Here is an 8615-nt window from a genome sequence, read left to right on the forward strand (position 1 = left end):
TGTTGAATGTACCTCAATTGGTCATGACATATTGTCCTTTTAATGCAATTTATTTATTTTAAATTTTGGCTGCATTGGGTCTTTGTTGCCGTAAGCGGGCTTTCTCTAGTTGCGGTGAGCCGGAGCTACCCTTCATTGTGGTGTGCAGGCTTCTCATTTGCTGTGGCTTTTCTTGCTGCAGAGCACGGGCTCTAGGTGTGCAGGCTTCAGTAGTTGCAGCATGCAGGCTCAGTAGTTGTGGCACACAAGCCCTAGAGTGTGCAGACTTCTGTAGTTGTGGTGCGTGGGCTCAGTAGTTCTGGCTCACGGGCTCTAGAGTGAGAGTTCAGTAGCTGTGGTGCACAGGCTTAGCTGCTCTGCGGCATGTGAGATCTTACCGAATCAGGGATCGAACCCGTGTCCCCTGCCTCGGCAGGCAGATTCTTAACCACTGTGCCATCAGGGAAATCTGTACTGTTGAGTTTTATTTGCTAAAATTTTACTTAAAATATTTGAAATAAAATCAGTTTATAGTTTTTCTTTCTTTCTTTCTTTCCTTTTTCTTCATTTCAGTCTTTGTCAGATTTGGTATCAGTGTTATCCTGAATTTGTAGAAAACATTTTGAAGCTTTTATTTTTTGTCTGGTTCTGAAAAAGTTTAATTAGTTTCAGAATTTGTTCATGCATTTAGTCAACAAGTATTTAACAAGTCCTGGGGCTGGGAATACAGAAATGGTCAAAATGCACAAAAATCCCTTTCATCCTAGTGGGGAAAGGCACACTGTAGATAAATAAGTAGCTAAGATATATGTGTCAGATGGTGGTAAGTGTTATGGAGGAAAATAAAACGGGGGGGGGGAGAGATAGGAGGAGCTTTGCAATTTTCAGGTGGGTGTCAGGGAAGCACCAGTGACATTTGGGCAAAAATCTGAAGGAGGTGAGAAACTGTGCTCTGAAAATACCTGGGGATCAGAAGAAGGAAGAGCAAATGTAAAAGCTCTGAGATGGGAACATGCCAGGTGTGTTGAAAGAACAGTGAGAAAACCAGAATGAGGAGGGGGTGAGCCAGGGGAGAAGAGTATGAATTAATATCAGAGTGGTCAAAGGGAGACCTTGCAGAGCCTGGTGCGTTACTATACGTTACTAGTCTTTACAGTGAATGAATTAGGGACTCATAGGAGGGTATTTCAGGTGGTTTATTTCAGATGAAAGATGATGGTGGTTTGCACTGTGGTGGGAACAATGGAGGTGGTAAGCAGTTGTCAGATTCTGGATGGATCTTGAAGGTGAAGCCACAGGGATTTGCTGGTTATTGGCTGTGGGATGTGGAAAAAGGGAGTCAAAGCTGACTCCAGTTTTTGGCCTGCGTGACTGGAACAGTTAGTTTTCCATTTATTGAGACTGGGAAGACAGAGTCAGGAGTAGATTTTGGGGGAAGATCAGGGATTTGGTTTCTTTTCTTTAAAACATTTTCCCTATTTATTTATTTATTTTTAAAATTTTATTTATTTTATGTTTGGCTGCGTTGGGTCTTTGTTACTGTGCAGGCTTTCTCTAGTTGCAGCGAGCAGGGGCTACTCTTCGTTGCGGTGCATGGGCTTCTCATTGCGGTGGGTTCTCTTGTTGTGGAGCACGGGCTCTAGGCGCGTGGGCTTCAGTAGTTGCAGCATGTGGGCTCAGTAGTTGTGGCTCGCAGGCTCTAGAGCACGGGCTCAGTAGTGGTGGCGCACGGACTTAGCTGCTCCATGGCATGTGGGATCCTCCTGGATCAGGGCTCCAACCCATGTCCCCAGCATTAGCAGGCGGATTCTTAATCACTGCGCCATCAGGGAAGTCCAGGGATTCAGTTTTGAACATGGTAGGTTTGAGATGTCTTTTAGGCATCTAAGGGGATAAAGAAGTTTGGATTTCAGGGAGGAGGTTCAGGCTAGAGATGTATACTGGAGAATCACGTATAGATGGCTTTGAAGGCATGAGAGTAGATGAGATTATCAAGGGAGTGATTTTAGATGAACAAAAAAGAAGAGATCCATAGATGAACCCTGGGATGCTCCAACAATGAGAAGTCAGTCAGCAAAGGAAACTGGGGAGGAGGGACCAGATGAGTTCAAGGAGGAGGCAGTGACTGTGATGGAGCGAGAGGAAGACTGAGGATACAGCTGGCTGTGTGGGGTGACCTTGGTGGGCAGGGCTGTGGGGAGGAGTTGGAGCTCGAGAGGAAATAGGAGGAGAGCGCTTGGAATCAGGGAGCATAGAGAACTCTGTAAAGAAATTTCACTGTAAAGGGCAGCAGAGAAATAGGGTGAGTCTGGGGAGGGAAGTAGAGTCACTGGAATTTTTTTTTAAGGTGGAGAATTTGTAACTTGTGTTGGTATGTTGATGGAAATCATCCAATAGAGAGGGAGAAATTGTTGGAGTGATGTCCTTATGTGAGAGGGGATGGAGTCTGGTGTGTTAATGTGTGTGTGGGCACAGGAGGTATTTAGAAGCACAGACAGCTCATCTTTAGTAACTGGCAGGGAGGCTGAGGACACGGGTACAGATGCACATAGTTGGGGGTGTGACAGTGGTGGCTTGTGGATGTTCTCTTCTGATTGATTTTATTTTTCCAGTAAAATGGGAAGTCAGGTCATCAGCTCAGAGTAAGGATGGGAGAGATGTTGGAGGTCTGAGGGGAGAGAAGAAGGTGTGAGAGCGTCATCTAGGAGAAGGAGTAGGAGGGGTCTAGAGAAATATGGTTGATTGCTAGGCAGAATTAAAAGACTCCTTGAGATTAGTAGTTACTAATTTAATTTAGCAAGCTTGTTTGTAGGTGTAGGTGCAGAAGTAGGTGAAAAATGGGATTTAATCGAGGGTTAGTTTGAGGGAATTTGCCTGGGGAACCATATTTATCTGGCATTCTGGAGGTCTGTGTGGATAGGATGATTGGTCACTCTCAATCTTTTCTTGTGGTTATTGGTCTATTTATTTATTTACTTTAAAAACAGTTTTATTTATTTAGTTTGGCTGCGCTAGGTCTTAGTTGCGGAACGTGGGATCTTTATTGCGGCACATGGGATTGTTTAGTTGCGGCATGTGGACTTCTTAGTTGCAGCATGAGGGATCTAGTTCCTCGACCGGGGATCGAACCTGAGCCCCCTGCATTGGGAGCATGGAGTCTTACACACTGGACCACTAGGGAAGTCCCTACTGGTCTATTTAGATATTCTGAGGTCAGTTCTTTTTTTTTTTTAATTTATTTATTTTATTTATATTTATTTTTGACTGTGTTGGTTCTTTGCTGCTGCACGCAGGCTTCTCATTGCAGTGGCTTCTCTAGGTGTGCGGGCTTCAGTAGTTGTGGCGTGCTGGCTCAGTAGTTGTGGCGCATGGGCTCAGTTGCTCCACGGCATGTGGGATCTTCCCGGACCAGGGCTCAAACCCGTGTCCTCTGCATTGGCAGGCGGATTCTTAACCACTGCGCCACAAGGGAAGCCCTGAGGTCAGTTCTTTGTAACATATTCTGCTAGAGAATGGACCTTTTGGAATCAGGTTTAAATGTTTTTGTTTTTGTTGCTTTTCCCCACAGAGCTTTGGAAAGGCCCAGAGCATTTAAAAATGGACTTAGTTTGGTGATCCACCCCTCCAGTCTGTCACTGGAAACACTTTTAATGCTTCTCAATTTGGCAATGAGCCCCTTTGCCTCGGCTTTTCTTCTCTCTGTTCTGTGGTGTGGAAGTGATGGACAAGTGAAAGGGTCTGGCAGGTGGAGCAGCGGGGTTTGCTCAGCTGTGCTTCCTCTGAGCAGGGCTGGCTGCCGTCCTCCGTCCTCTCCCTGGGAGGTGCTGGTCTCCAGGCTGCTCAGAATCCTCAAGTTCTTCACTGATCCCGTAGCAGTCATTTAGCTTTTGTGTGCAGGGCTAGTTGCAGAAGACATGTTTTAACATTGTGAGTTAAACTGGCATGTGAGCTGAACTACTCTGGTAGTTTTTTTGGGGAGGTTTGAGTGCAACTTGACAGCCTTTCCCTGGGTCTTATCCTCTGGGTCAATTGATCATGTAGCCCATTATCATGCTATCTTTTCCAAAAGAAATGTGTCAGGCCTGACTCTTTTCTTAGGTAAATTCCTTTAAACTACCCCAAGTCCTGGTTAAACTCAATATTTCACCTCTTGCATGCTTGTATAGATGCAGGAGAAAAACATACAATCATTCATGAACTGCATGTCTGAATTTGCATAAAAATCTCTTTATTAAGAATAAAGAATAACTCAGCTTCCTCTAGATGTCTTCTAAGTGGAAGAATTCAAGGAATTTGAGCTTGTGGTTTGCAGAGGAAGGGAAACATAAAACAAAACAAAACAAACCTACCCAGAGCTACCTTCAGCACATAGGCGAGCTGAGGTCGTATTGCAGATGGAGATTTAAAATGGGGCTCAGTTAACTCTCTCTCTGTAGTTACAACCCCTAATCCAGTGCCTCCCAAACTGTGTTCCTGGGGAATTCTGATCCTTCACTAAACCCCTTGCGGGGTAAGGGTTCTGTGGTTAACTTAATTTAGCAAAAGTTGAATACTTTGTCCCTTTCTTGGAGATTCATCACACACTTCTTTTATGTAATCATTCAACAAATATTTGATGAGCATTCTATGCACCAGGTTTTATGCTGGGCTCTGGGAGAAAGAATAATAAGCAAAACCAAATCCAGTTGTTGCTCTCATGGAGCTTATACACCAACAGGGAGAGAGACATTAATCAAATAACCAAACAAATTATGTCTAATTAAAGACCTAGGTAGGTTCTATAAAAGAAAGCAGAATTCTTATAGGAAACCTAGGCCAGGGGTCAGGAAAAGTTTCTCTGAAGAAGGGGCACAAGCAGATATCTGAAATTTGATAAGAGTTAGCATTAACTGGGTCAAAAGCCAAATCTTGATGCTTTAGAACATTCACTAGAAATATAATATGAGCCACATATGCAATGAAAAATTCTCCAGCAATCATTAAAAATGTAAAAAGAAAAAGGTGAAATTAATTTTAGTAATATATTTTACCCAACTCAGTGTATCCATGATATTGTCATTTCTACATTTAATCAACATAAAAATTATGAATACAGTATTTTAAATATATTTTTTGGTTTTAAGTCTTTGCAATCTGGTATGCATTTTACACTTAGTTTAGACTTGCCACATTTCAAGTGCTCAGGGGGCCGTGCGTACCGGATTGGACAGAGCAGGTAAAGGAGCTAAGACGAGGCCAGGGTAGCAGGAAGGCAGAGAGAGGAGAGGAGGGTGGTGGGAGACAGAGTGGTGCCTCTCGCCTGAGCCAGTCCATAGAGGGTGTTGTTGGCCATTTGAAGGGTCTTAATCTCGAACCTGAAGCTACTGAAGGGTTAAAGTATAATAAAGGTCCTGAGAAGTCCTGCAGTGAAGAAGCCTGTTTTAGCTTGTTTAACTCAGTGTTCCCATATTTATTCCATGTAACGCCTATTAACATCCCAGGCCCACATGGAGAAATGCTTCTCTAGCTTATTCCTTTTGGAAGAAATGTTGCTTCTGAGTGATACAAGCTTCAGGAGTTGGAGACCTCAGGTCTCTGAATTTATCAAGAGAAGAGTCTGGTGACTTTAACTCCTGCTTGTCACCCAGAACTAACAGCCGAGTAAGCAGAGGAATGCTACCCCCTTGTTGGAGGTTTGGCACTCCCTTTCCAAATTTTGTGGTCAGTACTTCACTCCGGGGGATCCAAGTGCCAGTCAAGAGTTGGGACTTAAGGCCTTTTCATTCTATAAAGTCTTTTTAAGTCCCATCTCCATCTAATAGTCTTTTCTATCAGTTTGATTCACTTATATTTTTCTCTTCTCTGACCTTGGAAAGTGGAGTTTGAGTACGCTGTGCATTTAATTATATTTTCCATTTCTTTTTGAGTTGCTTATAGCATTTAGCATAATGCTGGGCCTATGACAGCGGTTTAATAAATATTTGAAGGGGTCCAGTTTGTGCTAGTTTTTTCCTTCTTTTTTTGAACCAGTGGTATGATTTTTATTCTAGACTTTCCGCTAAGTCTGGTCCTCTCAGCTCTCCATCATCTTCTCTGTCTTCAAACAGGGAGAGGAAGTCCTGGAATCAGAAACTTGGATTTGTGTTCCATCTTTGCTTTTTTACCAGCTGTGTGACCTTGAGCAAGTGAATCAATCTGGTTGGGTCTTAGGCTCACGATTTGTAAAGTGAGATGGTTGTACTAAGTGATGTCTCAGATTTGTTTTAGGTTTAACACTCTAAATCTATGTATGCTGTCTAATAGGGTAGCCACTAGCTCCATGTGGCTATTGACCACTTTATATGTGGCTAATCCAATTTGACATGTGCTGTAAGTGTAAAAACATACCAGATTTCAAAACAAGAATGTAAATAGTCTCAGTAATTTTTTGATGACATGTAGAAGTAGTAATATTTTGGATATATTGCATTAAACAAAAAATTATTAAAAAATTAGTTTCATATGTTTCTTTTTACCTTTTTATGTGGCTACTAGAAAAGGTAAAATCACATATTTGGTGTTTAGACTGAATTGTGTTTCAACAATCCCTTCCCTCACTGCCATCCATATGTTGAAGGCTTAACCCCGAAATGTGATGGTATTTGGAGATGGAGTCTTTGGAAGACCATTAGGTTTGGATGAGGTCCTGAGGGTGGGGCCCTAATGATGGGATTAGTGCCTTTATAAGAAGAGACACCAGAGAGCTTACTCTCCCTCTCCCCGCCATGTGAGGACACAGTGAAGCTATCTACAAAACAGGAAGAGGGCTCTCATCAGAACCTGACCATGCTGGCATCCTAATCTCAGACATTTAGCCCTGAAAACTGTGAGAAAATAAATTCTTGTTGTTTGAGCCACCCAGTCTATGATATTTTGTTATGGCAGCTATAGCTGACCAAGACATGTGGTTTGTATTATATTTCTATTGGACAGCACTGGTCCAGATGTCTGGTAACTCCTACATACCACACTTTCAACATCATGTCTGTGAGAGCACGGATGGCCTCCTGAACATTCCTTGGGGTGCTCAGTGTTTTACTCCAGTAGCCATTCAGTAAGCATCAGGTGATTAAATCATCTTCTTAGTTATAAGCAACACAATCTTTGGCTCATTTATGCAGAAGAGGAACTCATTAAAAACATATTAGATAGCAATCAGAATATCTGCAGGGCAAGAGAACCAGCCTTGGAAAGTATACTCAGGCAGACTGCATTGCCTAAGTCCCACTGCAGACTGGTTTGTGAGCGATGCCACTGCTGCCCCCAAAAACTAGAGCTGGCTGCTGCTGCCCCGCTGGTGGAGTGGAGTGGCTGTGTGCCTTCAGGCTCGCTTGCTTTCACCTCAGGGTTTGATTGGCTGAGTTTAAACCAGGAACTCTAGCTGCAAGGGAGGCTTCTGAAGTAGAAAGTGGGTTCCTCTCATGAGAGGGAGATTTATTCCTCTAACATAGGCAGGTGTCTTCAGATGACAAACTGCCTAAAAGAATGACCAGAACCTTTGCTAGAGTAACCTGAGACCCTGACATTTTGACTGCGACACAAACAGAAGTTTCTGCTGAAACTCCCCAGGCAGGGACTTCCTCCACACTGGGGGCTCCCCAAATCTCCTCATGGTTCTTCTGAAAAATATGTTTTGCATATTTTATACACATGTTATCCTTTGCATAACAGACAGTTGATGTTATCCATTACTTTAATACTGTGATTATAATTTCGTGATGTCCTTTGGAAGTTCTCACATGATGTTTTAATATAAAGACACAGGAGGGCACTCTAACCAACCAACAATAAAATGTAAAAAAGATGGGTGTTGATCTCGTTGAATCTATGTTTTTTTCAGGTAGGATAACCAACTTTGTAGGAGTACCTAAGCTCTCCTAGGGGATCTTGTGACAGAGGTCCCCAAGACACACTCTCCACACTGTCCAGTTAAGGTTCTAGGGACTGTGATTTGAGTAACTCAGAACAGAGAGGGCTTTTTTTGTTTTGTTTTGTTTTTTGGTTGCATGGGTCTTCATTGCTGCACACCAGCTTTCTGCAGGGAGCAGAGACTACTGTTCCTTGAAGTATGCGGGCTTCTCATTGTGGTGGCTTCTCTTGTTGTGCAGCATGAGCTCTAGGCCCGCGGGCTCAGTACTTGTGGCTTGCAGGCTCTAGAGCGCAGGCTCAATAGCTGTAGCACGCAGGGCTTAGTTGCTCCGGGCATTGTGGGATCTTCTGGGACCAGGCTCCAACCCGTGGCCCCTGCATTGGCAGGTGGATTCTTAACCACTGTGCTACCAGGGAAGTCCCCAGATAAGGGGATTTTTGACTCACAGGTTAACTACTGACTGGACCACAGAAGAGATGGAGACATGGTTCCCAAAGGCTCATATTTAGAAGTCAACTGGCTAAATCAAGCTGAGAGCAGAAGAGAGAGATCTGGTTGTCAGACTTGCTTCAGACCGGCAGCCTGTTCCTGAGACTCAGTTTTCCCATCTGTAAAATGGAGACGATACCTGACTTACGTCTGTATAGTTTGCCAGTGGAGAAGGAGAGCGGTAAGAGGAGGGAAAAACATATCCGGGGGTGCCATTTACCATCCCATAAAATACATTGAGTTTTACACTGAAAAAATA

The sequence above is a fragment of the Neophocaena asiaeorientalis genome, unplaced genomic scaffold (genome assembly GCF_003031525.2).
Source record: "Neophocaena asiaeorientalis asiaeorientalis breed wild unplaced genomic scaffold, Neophocaena_asiaeorientalis_V1.1 scaffold133, whole genome shotgun sequence".
In the NCBI taxonomy this organism is placed as follows: Eukaryota; Metazoa; Chordata; class Mammalia; order Artiodactyla; family Phocoenidae; genus Neophocaena; species Neophocaena asiaeorientalis.